The sequence below is a fragment of the Phoenix dactylifera genome, chromosome 2, assembly GCF_051530095.1.
Source record: "Phoenix dactylifera cultivar Ajwa chromosome 2, Ajwa_hap1_PhDact_Kaust_v1.1, whole genome shotgun sequence".
NCBI classification, from domain to species: domain Eukaryota; kingdom Viridiplantae; phylum Streptophyta; class Magnoliopsida; order Arecales; family Arecaceae; genus Phoenix; species Phoenix dactylifera.
In genome coordinates, this window is record NC_143191.1 from 57,713,515 (window position 1) to 57,730,314 (window position 16,800).

Here is a 16,800-nt window from a genome sequence, read left to right on the forward strand (position 1 = left end):
GGTATAGAAAAGGATGAAAAGATACTACGACAAGGGTCGAAGAGAAGTCATCTTCGAACCAGGTCAGTATGTCTATCTGAAACTAAAGCCTTTCAAGCAAAAGTTACTCAAGGACAAGTTCAGCCACAAGCTATCTCAAAGATATTACGGGCCATTCAAGATTTTAGAGCGCATTGGAGAAGTTGCCTACCGATTGAAATTGCTAGCCATATCCCGACTTCATCCAGTCTTTCATGTATCCAAACTGAAAGAAAAGGTAGGTAATCTAACTTTGATTGAGCAGGGACTACCATCCTTTGACGAGGAGGGTCGGCTGCTTCTTCAACCAATCCAAGCCCTCGAGTACCGAATGCGGCGAAGAGGACGAATTCGCCAGAAGGTATGGCAAGTCCTTATTTAGTGGGACAGTTTACCGAAAGATAAAGCTACCTGGGAGGACTACGACAAGGTAGCTCAGACTGCTCAGTCATATCCAACTTTTATCCTTGAGGACAAGGATGTTCTTGAAGGGAAGGGGATTGATGGAAACCCCCAAAAACCGCACAGCTATGGCACTCAGTCAGGCGAGGTCCAAGCAATACACAAGGACCAAATCGGGCAACTAATGAGCCTAGAGGCTGACCAAGCCTTAGGCAGCCAAAAGGGTGCAGGGCCAGCAGCAGCATGCTAACCAACCCGTGCGCCAGAATTCGCCCCATCAGCATAATGAGCGCCAACCGAGCAAGGCAAAGGCCGAGCACACTACGTACCAGTGTCTGCGCGTCCGGCCAGCTGAGCGCACCAGCCAAACGAGGCAACGGCCGTGCGTGCTACGCACTAGTGCTTGCGCGCCCGGCTAGCCCCCCGCCAACCAAACGAGGCAATGGCCGAGCGCGCAACTCACAATCTTCTACGCGCCCAACCAGTCGTGCACGCTCTTGCCCAAGCACGCAACCCACAAGCTTTGGCGCGCCCATCTAGCCGCGCGCAAGGGCGCACGCTCTCTTCCGACCCCAACAGGCAATTCCTTTCCTACTACCCCAGCAGGCATCCGGCGAAAGCTCACCCCGAGGGTTCCAAAGTACTAAGGGGCATTGCAAATGGATCTAGCCCGAGCTATATCGCTCCGTGGCCTTCGCCGTGCACGGGCGCCCATGGTCGTGGCCATGCGAAGGTGCGCCACAGCAGCGGCCTCCTACTAACCCAGCAGGGCATCCGCCCAAAGCCCACCCCGATAGTTTCAAAGTCTGAGGAGCATTGCAAATGCATTTGGCCGAGCCATGGCCTTGGCTGTGCATGGGCGCCCGTGGCCGTAGCCATGCACGGGCGCGCCGCAGCAGCATCCCCCTACTATACCAGTAGGGTATCTGCCCAAATCCCACCTTGAGGGTTCCAAAAGATCGAGAAGCATTGCAAATAACCTCATTTGGGTGCGCGCTCAGTTTTTCAGGATGCGCGGCCTAGTCAGTCGGATTCCACGAGCCAAATGTAGCCAACCGCAGCCAATGGCAACTACATCCCAGCAATTGAATCCCACCTTGCAATCTATAAATATCCTTGAAGGGCAGAAGTGCAGGGCATTGGGATTGTGAAAAAATATGTAGAAAGTCCACTTGTATAATTCGGCCTTAGGGCTTGGGCTAGGAAGAACCATATGAAGTTCTCACTAGATTAAGCTAGCAAGAGAAATGTCTACCTCTGCTAGATTGGGCTATTAGGGATTCCTTTCGAGTCCTTAGTAGATTGGGCTAGTGTGGGAACCTTGTATACCCCACTAGATTTATTTGTTTATACTTGTACTTTGAATTCTTCATTTTAGTTCAAATGAATAGTCACTCTGCAATCAATTTTCATCCATCCGATTGTTTGTTCTAACCAATATAGGCATAGGAATTTGCTGCCACTTCCAATTCCTAAGAGCAAAATCTTGGTGCTTACCTACCAATCGGTCCACGGGAGCATTGCAATCTGGCAAGAAGCCAAGAGGCAAGGGAGGCAATGGTGTGGGGCTTGGAGACCGAGAGCGCCCCCCCCCCCCCCCCCCCCCCCCCCCCCAATTAGATTCCCAGATAACCAGAGTCTAGGGCCCTCTTCTTCTTCCTTCCAGCTTCCTGTTCTGGCTACAGGCTTCCTCGTCTTCCGTCCTTTGCCCAATCGCCCGTTCGGCCATTCTTCGGTTCCTCCTAGCTCCCTCGTTCCTCGGTAGTCGGTTCCTCTGTGACTCCGTCTCCGTCCTCCTTAGTTCTTCCGGTTCTCACTTCATCGGTTCGCCCGTTCGCCACTCGCCGTCCTTGGTCCTTAACCTCCACCTCCAACCAACATAGATCCGCCCCTTTTATATTTCTCTCTCCTCTCCTTTTCCATGAGCCGACCTCCTCCACCGGCAGCGCTCCAAATCCAGCGACGCTCCGCCTCCGGCGCTGCCTCCTTCGCCTCAACTACATCAAATATGCTGGAAGAACACCAACCCGGTAGTGTTTTTCTTGAGGTACAAGTACAACCTAATCTACCAGATGTTAACTTTCTACCGAGTCTTCGTCTCTCTTTGATGCTATGCACGTGTTTGCTGTTTTGTTCCAAAGAAAGGTTTAGACTATTTTTGTTGAACCTATTGATCTGTTACCGTTTACCTTGTCGGTTATCTGTTATTAGATCCAAGGAATGATTTTTTTTTTAATATTTTTTATAAAATACTTACCATATGCTGTTTGCGGACTAGATCTATTTAAATTGCTGTTTCATTTGAATCTGAGCACTGGTTGGTGAATTACTATGCTAATTGTGGTTGTGGAAGGGAATTTTGCTAGGAAACATATTGTTTTTAAGTGCAATTTTGTGCATCGAGTAAAGACATCGTATATTTATTGGTAATACAGAATTAAATTTATTGTAAGTCTAGGAATGCTAATTTCATCTATTTCATAGCATAACAACATTTAAGCAGTGGCTTTCAATTGATCTCTACTTCGTCACTCCTCACTCCTAAACTTAATGTTGGTTCAGAAACCGAGCAAAAACCTAAGGATCTGCTAAGTTTCTTTGCAGGTCGGTGGTTCTTTGGTTGTTCTCTTTTTCTTTTTTTTCCCTTCCGTTTTTCTCCTTTCTATTCTTTCTCTCTTAATCAGCACTATGCTTCTGCTAATTCAAATGTTCTGTTATCTAATCTAATATAATTTGACCTATTTTTAGATGTTCGGCCGGTGATTTGGATGTCATCAAACATATTTCTTTGATAATATACTATTTGCTGGCTCCAGGGAAAAACAGCAAAGCAGGATGATGGGGCCATTCAATGCCTGTTCAAATTAATCTACATAACACATGTTTGTCAGGATGCCAAACACACCATGAAATAAGCCGTCGAGAAACCCAATCCTAGTACAAGGCAGTGAGGCACACTCATGGAAAAAAAAAATCTGATATAGCATAGACTTAGGTGTGCATGACATAGATATACAAGTAACTGCTCATCTATTCCATAGGCTAAATTGTCTTGAACTATGATTACTTGCTGTTGCAAGACTTGATAACCAGATGTGTAAGGACGAGCTCTCTTTGTTGGATTCTTGAACTTCTCCAAAGGTGCTTCGTAATGGGTTGCTCAAACACTGAAATACAGCACCATCTTTTGTATTGAGTAATCATGGAGAATTAATGTTCTTGGTTTTGTAGATCTTGAACTGAGTTACTGAGATTGCACAAGTACAAAAATAGGTCATAACAACAAAATGATACTTCAGTGGAGGCTGTAGTACCTGGTCCCTTCTGTTTAACCCAAAGTACCCCGACATGACTCTTAGATATAATTATGGGCATGACATCTAAGCTTGATTCACTTTACTGAACAGTTAACATATTCCTGTACGCAATAATAACACGGGCTCTTCAACACTTCCATTTGCTTAATAAATAAAACAAGCATCGGGTGGGAACCGACTAGCCTTCTGTTTTATACCTCCCACCTTTCTTCTATTGGAAGGTCAATGAAGTGGGAATCCCATTGATCTTCTCTACGTCCCTTCCATTCTTTCTTTGTGGACAAGATGGGTTGGTGAATCATGATATTGAAGTTTGGATTTTTTTTCTCCTTATAGTATTTTATTTATTTTAGTAGGATTATGTATGGTGATATAGTTTGCATCCTGTGTAGGTTTTTTTGAATAAGTTTTATTTTTTACCATTTTTGAATAGTTTGCATTTTGGACGTTCTCGAATCTTGACGGTTGTGACTTCGGCCTTCTTTCCAACTCCACCCGTTAGTATCCGGCACCGTTTCTCACTGTCGAGTTTGGCACCGCTTGTCAGAACTTGAGTTCGTTTTTTCTTAACATGATCAAGTTTTATCATTTTCAACTTTTCTATATTTTGATTTGTTTGTGGTGATTGTCTTAATTGCTTTATTTGATAATATTATTTTTAGATTTAAATGTCTAATAGAAAATATGAATGTGGGAATGAAAAACTCAAAAAGAAAAGAAAAATCGAAAAATTGATTCAATCTCAAAAGGGAGCTCTAGATAGATTTGTTGTTACAAACAAACAATTATTTAAAGCTACACGAATTATTTTTAAATAAATTTTAAAGTATTTTGCACTTATTAAAATTTTTTCATCATTGTTTTTTTTTTAAAAAAGCCTTCCTTAATGAGTTCGCCTTAGGCCTCTAAATGCATTGGGCCGCCTCTGGGAGCAGGGCAGCCTTTCCCTAGCCCCAGGCCATCCGATCTACTGATGACCTCCTACGCTAGATGAGGGAGGCCGTGCGGAGTCCGAGGGCGATGGAGTAGGGAATTACGTGTGCCTACTTGGTGTATCACATTTGGTTGGACAGAAACGTCCGAATTTTCGAAGACAAGCGAGTGCTACTGATGAGTATAGTGGACAGAGCCACTCTTTAGGCTGCTGAGTTCACTGGGCTACTACGACGATTCCATTTGGGATGGCTAGGAACATTTGGAACCTCTGCTCTTCAGGCTGCTGAGTTCACTGATATAGTGCCCAGGCTCGTCCTTGTCTCTTGAGAGCCCCCATCCTCCGGCCATCTCAAGGTAAATTCGATGGTAGTGTAACCAGTGATGGAGATAGAGCAATTGTGGATTTTATGATCAGCAGTCACTACTCACGGATGATTGTTGCGGGAGAGCGAAGCACCAATGGACTGACCATTGTAGGGGTGGAGCTCACGACAGCATGGAAGGGCATCACCTATGCGAGACAGAGGCTGAGGACGGAGCACATCATCCTCGAGGGGGACTCGGCCACAGTGATCAATTGGATACAAGAGGAGGGGTGGAACAGGACAATACCTCCATTTCTCATCATCATTCAGAGTCACGAAGCAATGGATGGTCACCGACAGCGACCCTCGGGCCCCTTCGACCCAACTGATAACCATGGCCGAGTCATCCTCCAAGATGACTGACCTAGCTGATAGCACACGCTGAGCATGTCGAAGACCTGCCCAGGTCGCCCTCGGCTCTCCATCGGAAATCGTATAATCGAATAATTGACAGCCTCCCGCAGCCACAACCTTGGAGTTTGGGTCTCTGATGACGAAATCCACTCCACCTACTGAGCCTCCATTCAATACCGACCTATTGAAATTGACTTTGAGGAAGCTAGGAGGTGGGGGCTCCCAGGTAACGAACACCGTGCGGGATGCTACCGAGGCAGAATGGGAACTCTAGATGTCCCAAACTATCAAAGGCCTGTCTAAGAAGGATGCATAACTAATCTCTGCTGCTTGCGCCCGGGTGCTCTTTGCCACGAGCCCTGGCAACATGCTATGCTCGCCAAAAGTTCGTGCATTTCTTGCCAGCCAGATCTAGTATGTTGTGCAAGATGCTCTAACCGCCTTTTGGCGTGCCAGAGGGTTGTCCGACCACCGGCGAATGGTCCCTAAGAACTGGTCCGTTGGGACCAACCCTCCTGCAGCAATTCGGCTCAACGCCATGTCTCCCTCGCCCATGTGCACAGGAATAACGCATGGTCCACCATCTTAACAACCCCACAAACCCCGCACTTTGAGGGAATCCTCAAGCCTCGTCCACTGAGTACTGTTTTCGTCGGAAGCCAGTTTCAGACCACCTTCCATAAGAATAGTGCGACCCTCGAGTGAAAGCCCATGCGCCAAATCCAATCACACTGAGAGAAAATGATGTAATCACTAATCTAATCGATTTTCTCACTAATTTCAAACTTAAACTATTTAGACGTATTCTCTACAATCCTAAGTACTCTTCAACTAGTTTTAAAATTAAGCATTTTGAAAATACTCTTCTCGTAGTACCTTGTCTAACTCTTCCGACTTTCTCTTTAATTTTGACTACCAATTCAGGCATGTGCAATACATATTTTTAAAAACCAATAAACATAAAATATATTATAAATTAATAATTATTGTATAAAATAATAAAATAAAATTTGGGTATTTAATATACACATCTCCAAAGACTAGATAATAAACAAAGGAAGAATCATATTTCAAGTTTTTGAATTATTGAAAATAGAAGGGTGGATTTTTTTTTTTTAGGGGTGGCTTGGGGGTGGAGGAGATGTTAGGTGGGAGAAGGAAACAGTATATCTAAGAGTGTGTTTTTCTTGATGAAGAATTTGATAGACAGAATTTATCAAGGAATATGCCAAAATCTGAAACTCACTTTTTACAAACTGTAAAGATTATATGCATTTAATTTTTTTTATTTATATCTATACTATACTCAATGCAATTTCCTTATTAATAATTATATTTTTATTTTATCCAATAATTTTCTTAGACATTCATTGCACATGCCTAGGTTGCCGGTAATTAAGATATAATTGTGACAATTAATTCAAAACATATATGTAAAAAGGTTTCGAGGAGTCTCTAGCTTTCATTGATCTCTTAAACTAGTTGATTTGAGCAGTATTCAATTAGAGCCGAGTAGAAGCTAGACATGACTTGCTCTAGCTTGACCTTTTTGTGCCCCTATCTAGTGTTGTCCCATGCCTCACGGGCATCACTATTCTTTGACTATCTCCCCTTTCAAGCCACTATAATCCATCAGTGGGAGGATATCTGATTGTTAAGAGAAAAGTAGGGTGTCAAGCATTAGGGTTAAATGAGTTATCTGTGGCCGGAGTAAACTAATGCATATATTTTTCTTTTATCATTAAAGAAAAAGTTCCATAGCTGACCCAACTTCTCTTGATTTTTCCAATACAAAAGAATAAAGATGGGAGAAAGCCCTGTCGTGGAAAACAACAACTGAACTGGAACTTTATTACCATATGTTAAATTATAGACTTTGTTGTACAAAATAAATAAGTAATTTATTGGACGAACAATTTACCTACTATCTCGGCTGAATAGTGCTATCATTTCCCCCTATGCAAATTCGCAAAGGGAGTTCAAAATAAATTCTATGTGAAAGATTAGAAGATAGTTTTCCGGTACTTCAGAAAAATTGTGATTGTAGGAGTTTTCTTGGTCATTTTTCTTCTTCATCTTTTACCTCCTTTCCTTGGCCAATTCATATTTATGTCAAAGTTGTTATCATATGTATATGACAACCAATTACAAACATGTCTCCTAAACTGTAATAAATGGACTGAAGATCATTAAAACCCAAAACAAACTATCTGAAAATTATAGGTCAGACCAAGATCTAAACCTTAGACTTATTTCAGAAAGTAGGTCAAAAATGAATCAAATGAAACAAGATTTTTCTAAATAGACAAACAAAGCTATATCATATAGATAATGTCATCTGGCCGACTTTGCTCCTTGCTTATTCATTTATTTTAAGAAAATCATATATTGGTTACCTTACCTCCTCTCCAAAAAAAGATCATCATATGTAATGTTGGACATGAATTGCCTGAATTTACACCTTTCGTCGGACAATTTTAAGATTTAAAACCTAGACTAATATTGTTTTCAACTTGATAGAAGCACCAAGCTAGCCAAATTCTCTTTCAAGTTTCTACCGCAATAAAACTACCAGAACTTGCAGAGTTTTGCACTAATAAAAATATAGGCCTACCTCGATCCCCAACATATATTTGAAGGTCAACTCCAAACCTTGGTCATTCAACTTATGTTTTGAAGTCAATCCAATGAAGAAGCATCGTCCAACATAATCCAACTCTTGCCCTAATAAAAAAATATAGGCCTATTTCATCTAGGAGCGGCAATGCTTAACGGTTTAATCCGTTTAACTCGACTCAAACCATAAATCAACTTAGATTGCCAATTTAATAATTTGACTCTTTTAACAAATAGATCATATCCAGGCTAATAAATTTTTTAATCTATTTTGCATTCGAACTGATCTATATTTAATCCGATCCTATCTAATTGCCACCGCTATGTTCAGCCCTAATCGATGTTGAGAAGCGAACCTCAAATCCTGGTCAAGGAGCACCATACAACCTAATCGAATTTTTACCGAAATCCACCCCTCTACAATCCAAAACAAAGCCCAGCTCGCATTAATTGCTCGTTGCATCTGGACGGCACCCCCATTTACTCCGGCAAAAAAAAGGCTGCCAAATCTCGCTCTCTTTCCTTCCCCACCGTCTCCCACCCTCTCCCTACCTCGCCCTCTCATAAATAAAACGAGAGAAAATAAAAGGGTAATGCGTTCGGAGAATAAAACCCAGAAGGAAACGAATAAAATAAAAAACAGCCATAGGAAATATAGAGAGGGATTGAGGAGGGGGGATTCGAGCGCCTCTTGTTCGATTTCTTGCCCTCCCCCGCCTCCGTCCTCTCGATATCGCCTTCCAGCCCTCGGATCTCCCACCAGGTACGGATTTCTCTCGCTTCAATCCTTAATAATCTCTCTTTAAAACCCTAGCTTTCTATCCTGCTGGAATCTTAAATATGGATCCCTATATTCGGCCATTTCTGTTGTTTTGGATCAAAATCCGATTTTTCTCGATGAAAGAGCGATTCCGTGGTGTAACGCCTAAAATCTTTTGCTCCGCTCTTCCCACTTTTCAGATCCGAAATTTGAATCGGGTTTCGGTTTGAGCTTGATTTTTATCGGAGCTCGTGCGGAATTAGCTTCAGAAAAGGTGATTTTTCTTGTATTTTTTTTGGGATTCTATATGATGTCTCGGTCGAAGTATGTGATTCTAGCTAGGTTATGCTAAATTATGTTCTTGGCTTTATCTCGATAATTCAGCGATTTAGGATTTAGGGTTTTATTGCGATTCTCCGTCCTGATGTAGCGTCGAAGGCTAAAATTGGATTTTAAGCGGATGAAAATTTAGTGCTTAAAACAATCAATTTTTTCGGTTCATTCCTCAGAGCCCAGCGGTCGTGACGATGAAGTTGAAGGATATTGTCATATAATTCTTTTTTTTAACCTACCAGTTGTGATCGTTCTTGTTTACAGAGTTCGAGATTGTAAATTTTGGCAGCAGTTTAGAAATAAATGGATACGACCTCACCGCCACCTCATCCAGGATATACTGCTGCAGTTGCTTCCCCAAGCACACCCACACCTCGTCCTGAAAGGCGACCGACCCCGCCTGCTTTCTCTTCTCCAGTAACAACTAGATTCTCTCCTCAGAGACCACCATATGAGCAGCCCCCTCTGTCTTCATCCAGAACACCGAGCTCGCTGTCATCTGGAGATGGAGCTCAGACTGGTAGCAGTCCTGTTCCCCAGTTCAGTAATCCTCCCGGCCCGCCCATCTTCACTTCACCACTACGTCCAGCAGCTGTGCCTTTCCGGACATCACCGGCAACTCCACAGCCAGTGCCTTTCTCTTCAGGCTCTTCTTTGCCCACATCGTCTCCACCGCTTTATTCTAATGGATCCTATGAGTTGCCTGTGCACCACGCTGCTGGGGTTGATGACTCCAGTTTTGAATCGCCATATGTACTCTTTTCTGCTCACAAGGTATCATTCTTTAGCACTTTCTTATTCCTTCTGGTTATATTTTAACATTAAATGCAAGCTCGTGTTGCCTGGCAGCATTTGTTTACACTGTTGTTCTGAGCTTTGATGTTTTCGTGGCTGTAGATGGTTTTGTAGCTAACCTCAATAGAGGATATGAGTCTTGCTAGCTAGTATAAGCGATATAATTTTCAGCCACTTCTAACTTGCAAGCTAAAATATTTTGTTTTTCCATTGAACTTTTCATAAAACCTTTATGTTAATTGCTATTTTTGTCCATCTTCTTCTCAACTTATAGTCCGCTTTGCAATGTTAGGTGCTGAAACACAAGAAGCTAGCAAATGTTCCAAGTCTGGGATTTGGAGCATTGGTCTCGCCTGGGAGGGAGATTGCACCTGGTCCTGAGGTAGTACAACGTGACCCACACCGTTGCCAAACCTGTGGAGCTTTTGCAAACCTTTATTCCGAGATTTTAATTGGTTCGGGGCAGTGGCAATGTGTAATTTGTAAGAAATTAAATAGCAGTGATGGGGAATATATAGCCTCAAGTAAGGAAGACATTCGACACTGGCCGGAACTTTCATCCTCAGCAATTGATTATGTTCACACTGGAAATAAACGGCCAGGTTATACTTGTAAAGCCTACATTTTATCGGGCTTGGGGCACCAGTCTGACTCATGAAAAGGGGGAGGGAGACTCCCGATCGGGTCTTCTTCCCTGTTTCAAACCCATCTTCCTCCTCCCGAATCCACCGGAAAAAAAAAACACAGAGGAAAACGGGGATCAAATCTTACTTAAATTGAGCCTTCTTCTTGCCTATAAAGACTCCTTTTCCCCTCCTCCCTAGGGCATCAACCAAGAGCCCTTCCATAGGAGGATTGACCGCCAAGCAATCTATGAGAGGAGATCGGAGTATTCGCCGCCGATCTAGCTGGAGGAACTCGCCGGAGGCAAGGTGAGCACCCTCTCCTCCTCCTCGTTCATCTTTGGGCCATTACTTCTTTGGGAATATGGCCGGTAAGCCGCTGGATTGAGGAGAACCGAGCATGCTCTCGGTGGCTTGGTCCCTTCTTCCGTTTCGGCCGGCCGTGGCGCACCATAGGCACTGCTGCGACCGTCAGTCATGGGGCAGTGTCGATCATGGGCTGCCACCATCAAGTTTCCCCGCCAATCGGGAGGAAGGAAGAGAGGGAGAGAGAGAGAGAGAACCACCCACTTCCCTCTTCTTTGTTCTTCTCCCTCTCTAGTTGCTCTCTCTTATTGCTATGATTTCTCTCTAGTTTAATTCAAGGAGATCATGGACTGTTGGTTAGTCCTAGGGTGCTAGATACTGGTGGACCCTTTAGAGAATCCATAAAGACTTTTGGGTTGTCAGCTATTTTGGATAATTTTTAATGATGACTTGATTCTGTAGGGGAACAATCTGTTGGATAAGAGGACGCTGAGCAGGGTTCTGCATATCCGGATTTATAGATCGCCATGAGAGCGGGTGATTAGTTTTTCTGAGTTAACAAAGTGTAAGGATCTTTATACGCCAACCTGCATGATATAAATATTTTGCACCTATATATGTATGATGTGCTATGATCCTGATAAGTAAGAAGCAAAAATGGTTTTATATTAAATTATATTTTGATCGTATTTGCTTGTGATTGGTATCATGATGGATGCATGCATGCGCATAATTTACACCTGCATAATTGGATTAATGAATGTGGTTGTTATGATATTTTCGTATTAAATCGTATTTTGATCATGTTTATTTGTAATTGATAGTATGATGGATACATACTTGAGCATAACTTACACTTATATAATTAGACTAATGAATTGGTGTTATAGACTAACCATGTTATATTGATTGCCCTATCACGGGCCGGAAACGTGACCATGATTAGTCTAGGTCAGAAATAAAGTGGAAAGAGGGATTGATGTGTGTTTGTGAATTAATTAAATGAACAGGGACTTTGGACTTATCTCGTTATTATTGATAAGCCATGCACTAAGTCTGCCTGGAAACTGTTGGCCAAACTGGGACGGTGGTTGGCGCCGTTACTGGCGTTTTTATAGAGAATCGCAGTTAACTGAAATAGTTGAGCCATTAGCGGTTCATCCTGCTACTATGGTTGCTGCAGCTGATGAAGGTGATGCTGATCTTGATTTCCTGGATGATGATTTGAGTGATTAGGTAATATTTCTGGCTCATTACTTTTAAATGAATTGTCTTAGAAAAGGAGCTTCACAGTAACCAGTTATTAGTTGTAAATTAATTGTCTTAGAAGAGGAGCTTTGAGCGGCCAGTTATTGCTTGTTTTAATTGTTCTGCAAATGAGTCCGCTGATGCAATTTGTCATGTATTTTGTGGGTAAAAAGGTTAAAATATTCATCAAAATGAATTTAAGTATCTGTGCTTGTCACTGTTATTCGTGCCTTTTTCTGTTTTAGATGGTCAATGACTCAATTGAGGGATGCTGCAGCCTTGCGGCTCTTAGCATCTTTATGTTATGCCCTGTTTTGATCGGCCAGCTCGGCTTGGGCTGGCTGGTCTGGAAATCACACCCCCCAACCCCCCCCCCTCTCTCCAAACTGCGAGGGAGGCGAGGGCCACACAATTTCGCCGGAGCTCCACCCCTTCTTTCCTTCCCGGCCGATCTCCCTTGCTGGCGAGCCTCCAATTTTGGAAGGACAAGCCAAGGAGATCGCGGAATCCGAGGTCTCCTCCCTCTATTTCTTCTCCTTCTTCGGTTGCCGATACCACCACAATCTCCCCTTTTCTTCTCTTCTTCCCTCTCCATCATTTTCCTTTCCTCTTCCTTTCTCCTCTTCGGGCTCGCCGCACCACTCCATCTCGGCCGGATCGCGCCTCGCCGGAGCAAGGTAACGACTCTGGTCTCTCTTATTCCTTTCGTCAGCCGAAATTTGGCGAAAGATCACCGAAAAAATCCCCATGCCTCTCTTTTGTCGGTGGCCGTTTTCTCACCGCAATGCTGTCAGACCTCCGGCCGCAATCGTCGGTCCTCCGGCTGCTCCTCCGGCCGCAATCGTCGGTCCTCCGGCTGCAGCTGTCGTCGGAGGTCTCCTCCCCTCCCCTGTTTCTTGGTAGGGCAGGTTCACATCCCCTGTTCCACTAAAGAAAAGGAGGAGAGGGTGATGAAGAAGAGAGAAAAAAAAGAAGGAAGAAAGAAAAAAAAAGAAAAAGAAAATGAAAAAAAGAAAAGAAAAGAGAAAAGAGGAGAGAGAAAATTGGGAGAAAATATATATAGGTAAAAAAAAAAGTTAGACAGATTTCGATTTTGATTCAATCTTTCTCTCTCCACCTGCTTGTAGATCTTATTAAAGAGCCCTCGTTTGATGTTGCAGCAATTGCTTGGACTAGTCTTTTCTACCTCCTTACCCAGTTTGGACTTGAAGCCTACTCAAGTCCATTTCTATTTCTTTATAGTTTCTTAAATTGTATTTAGATTTTTAAATAGTTGAATGTCAATTTATTTATTTTCTTAAAAGGTTTTGGCTAAGTGTTGCCGATTTGCCCAATTGAGCCTAGTGATCTTTGGACGAACAGAAGTAAGTGACCCTTGCACAAACCTTGCTAATTCTTGAATTATTGATCAATTTAATTTATATAAAATAGGAAAATATAAATTATAGTGATGTGATTGGCTCTGCATTCTCTTAAAAATTTAGTATACATGATTATGATAAATTCATATCTTAGTATTGTGCTTTACCGTGGATGATTTATGCATGAATTATATTCTCTAAAATTATGGAAAAAAATTGCATGCTACCATGAAATGATTTATATGGCAAGATTATGCATTTTAAACTTTTATGATACCATTAAGCATGTTTTCAACCTAATTATATGGGTATGATTTATGAAAAATATGAAATATTTTATGAGCTCTCAAATAGTTATGGCCGTCCCTAGAAATGGGGGCCAATCGACACTCTGAAGATAGCATCCAACGAAAACGGCCTTCTGCCAATGGGTTAAAGTTGTAACGAATACGAACTATGATATCTTATTGATTACAAAAATGGTCTTGTCACAGGTTATAGTGACCATAGCGCGAAAAATCTGTGAGCACTCTTTTAGATTGACGGTATGGATAAATGGCAAACATTTGATGATTATGAATATTTTAAATTATATTTTTTAGCTTTACGAACTTGCATGATTTATGCATACATGATTGAATTGTTAACATATAGTTTGTTATTATGTTTATGAAATGCTTTGTTTTACAGTAAAAAATTACTTTCCAAATGGTGCATTAAATCATGTAAAAATTTATATTTGATTCGATAAGATAGTGTATGGTTACTTATTGAGCTGCAAAGCTCATTCATCTCTTTATATTTTTTTTTCAAAAAATTAAGGTTGCTAGGAGTGGTGAGGAATAAATGAAATGAAGGACAGAAGAATAAGCTTCAAGCATAGTAGCAAGTTCCTCATAAATTTAGTTTATGATTATAAAAATTTTGGGTTATGTAGCTGTGAGGACCCATGCGGGCGTGTGTTTAGTCCCACATCGGTTATTGGCTAGGTAGATCTTGGATACTTATACAGAATCAAGGAACCCAAATAATACCTTCTTGCTAGCCATTTTGGGTGAGGTCCTGGGTTGTTACAAATGGTATTAGAGCGGACCCGGCCCATAACTTATGTGGACTAGGAGACACTGCAGCACGGATTTCATTGGGGCTGACCACGGGCCAATCGTGGTGTTTGTGATTAGATTTGAATAGATATGAACCCTTTGCCTGACGAGGACGTCAGGGCTTGAACGGGAGGAGTATGTGAGGACCCGTGCGGGCGTGTGTTTAATCCCACATCGGTTATTCGCTGGGTAGATCTTGGGTACTTATAGAGGATCAAGGAACCCAAATAATACCTTCCGGCTAGCTATTTTGGGTGAGGTCCTGGGTTGTTACAGTAGCTTTGAAGATGTGTTGGATTTAGACACTCTGTACCCACTTCTTCTTAATTAATGAATTAAAAACTTTGGACCACTTTTATTATTGAATAAAATTTTTATACAAATTTATTATTGTGGGCTTCGTGTTATTATGGGCAATATCCCATGATAGCATGGCCATGTTCTGCTCCGGATTTGGGGCGTGGCACTTTATAACCCAACTTTTATAGTGTGTTTGCTGTATGTTGAAGATAAAAGGTCGTTGATATTTCTTTGAGAAAGGTCATTATTGTATCTCCAAGCATATGTCGAGAGGCACTTTTTTCCTTATCCTACCATTTGTAATGCCATGACAACCATCGGATGTCATGAACTTTGTTTTGCAACCCAATTAGAATGAGCTCCCTTGTATTCCAACTTTAAACATGGAATCAACAATAGATTATACTAAAACATATGCAATTTATTTTTTGAGCGACAAATGAGTAATTTATTTGAAAAAAGTTTGTGGTTATGCTGGAGCAAGCTCCTGATAGGAATGATTAGGCTTGAAAATCTAACATGAAATAACTCAGAGATGGTAATAATTTAATGACTTAACACAGCATTCACCATATACATGATGTAACTGTAAAATTGGCTGACTCAGAAGACACGCAGTTACTTACAGAGAGGAGGAAAAAAAGCTGCAGTCTCCTCTAAGAGGTAAATAATGATGACAGCTAGAATATTGAGGGCCAAAATCAAAGTGAATCATTGCTGATTTTGTTTCCAGTTTCCACCGCATATATCCATGTACCATAAAGTCTAATTGTTACAGAACTCCCAGTACTTACAGATACAGTGAATAATGAAACAACCAAGCCAACGACTTCTTGCTATCTAAAAATTGTGAGTGAATTTCACATTGTAACAGTGGAGAAATGGTGATGCTTTAAGAGTAAAAGATGATGGCTACCAACCAGAAGATAATGGCAGTACAATCCACTTCTTCACATTTATTACTACAAGCAAAATCTAAAGTATATCATCCAGACCAAGATGATTCAAACATGATTTCTTTAATATAATTTTAGCTTGATACCTGTAAACAAGCAATAAGCGGCATTAACAACAAATGGTAACAGCAGAATACAGACCGCTGAGCAGCAGTATGTGCCTGCACTAGGATGCCATTATTGCAGAACGTCCCTCACTTGAAGATAGACATTTCTGAACTGCATCACATGTAGCTTTTGGATGCTCAACATTACCATCCATAATGTTGGCACATGTCCAAAGCCTATCAGGCTCTACTCGGCATTTTTTGTGAGGTGTTGTGACGGGGAAGGAGGATCAGGCTCCTGTATGATTTAACTGGGTATTTCCCTATGCTTCACAACTTGAAATACTTGGCAGAGACATCTGATTTGGCTGTTGCACGCTGTGTTTGGGTTCTGCATCATGATTATCAGAATTTTCATTGACATATCCTGCCTTTATTCCGGAGAAAGGATGCCTTGGATTCATTTGAATTGAATTTCTCCATGTGTGCTACATTTTACGTTCGGCCTTTCCATTGTCGTACATATTTCATTTTGCCAAATAGGAGCTTTAGATATCTGCATTGCCTGAATATGGTCTGGAATAAATTTCTTGGTTGTTTCTGCATATAATACATATAACAGCACTAGCAGCACTATAAAGTCTGTTGATAAGGAACTCTCGTCCATTGGGACTTCTCAGACAAGAAGGTCGCTGCATATATTGTGTATGAAGAAAAGGTCTAACTAGTAAATCTGTGGGCTAAAAACAATCATCTGATACACAATATGCACAAAGACAGGGATGGCTTCAGCTGCAGTTTTTGAGCAGAGATCTAGAATATGTAGGCTGCTTCTTTTTTTTTTTCTCCTTTTTAAAGAACAAGGAATGAGGGGCTAAGGGAGGCCCCTCCCACCATTCAATATAGAGAGAAAGAAGAGAGTATAAAGCAGAAGGAATAAACAAGAAATACATGGAAGAA

The 16,800-nt window shown here is 41.8% G+C and overlaps 1 protein-coding gene and 1 long non-coding RNA gene across 5 annotated transcripts in view; both read left to right on the top strand.

The window, feature by feature from the left end:
* The window catches only part of LOC103699428 (uncharacterized), a 49,305-nt gene that overhangs the window by 11,876 nt on the left and 20,629 nt on the right, over positions 1-16,800 (top strand). The gene's annotated exons all lie outside the window — the stretch shown is intronic.
* LOC149768467 (uncharacterized) lies at positions 8,261-12,304 on the top strand. 4 transcript variants are annotated; one of them, XR_016399653.1, is made up of 6 exons: positions 8,284-8,771; positions 8,969-9,042; positions 9,366-9,875; positions 10,189-10,828; positions 11,288-11,390; positions 11,836-12,304. It is a non-coding gene; the product is annotated as an uncharacterized LOC149768467 (long non-coding RNA). The 4 variants fall into 4 exon arrangements; XR_016399652.1 differs by having other exon boundaries at positions 8,261-8,771; positions 10,189-11,390; XR_016399651.1 differs by lacking the exon at positions 8,969-9,042 and having other exon boundaries at positions 8,295-8,771.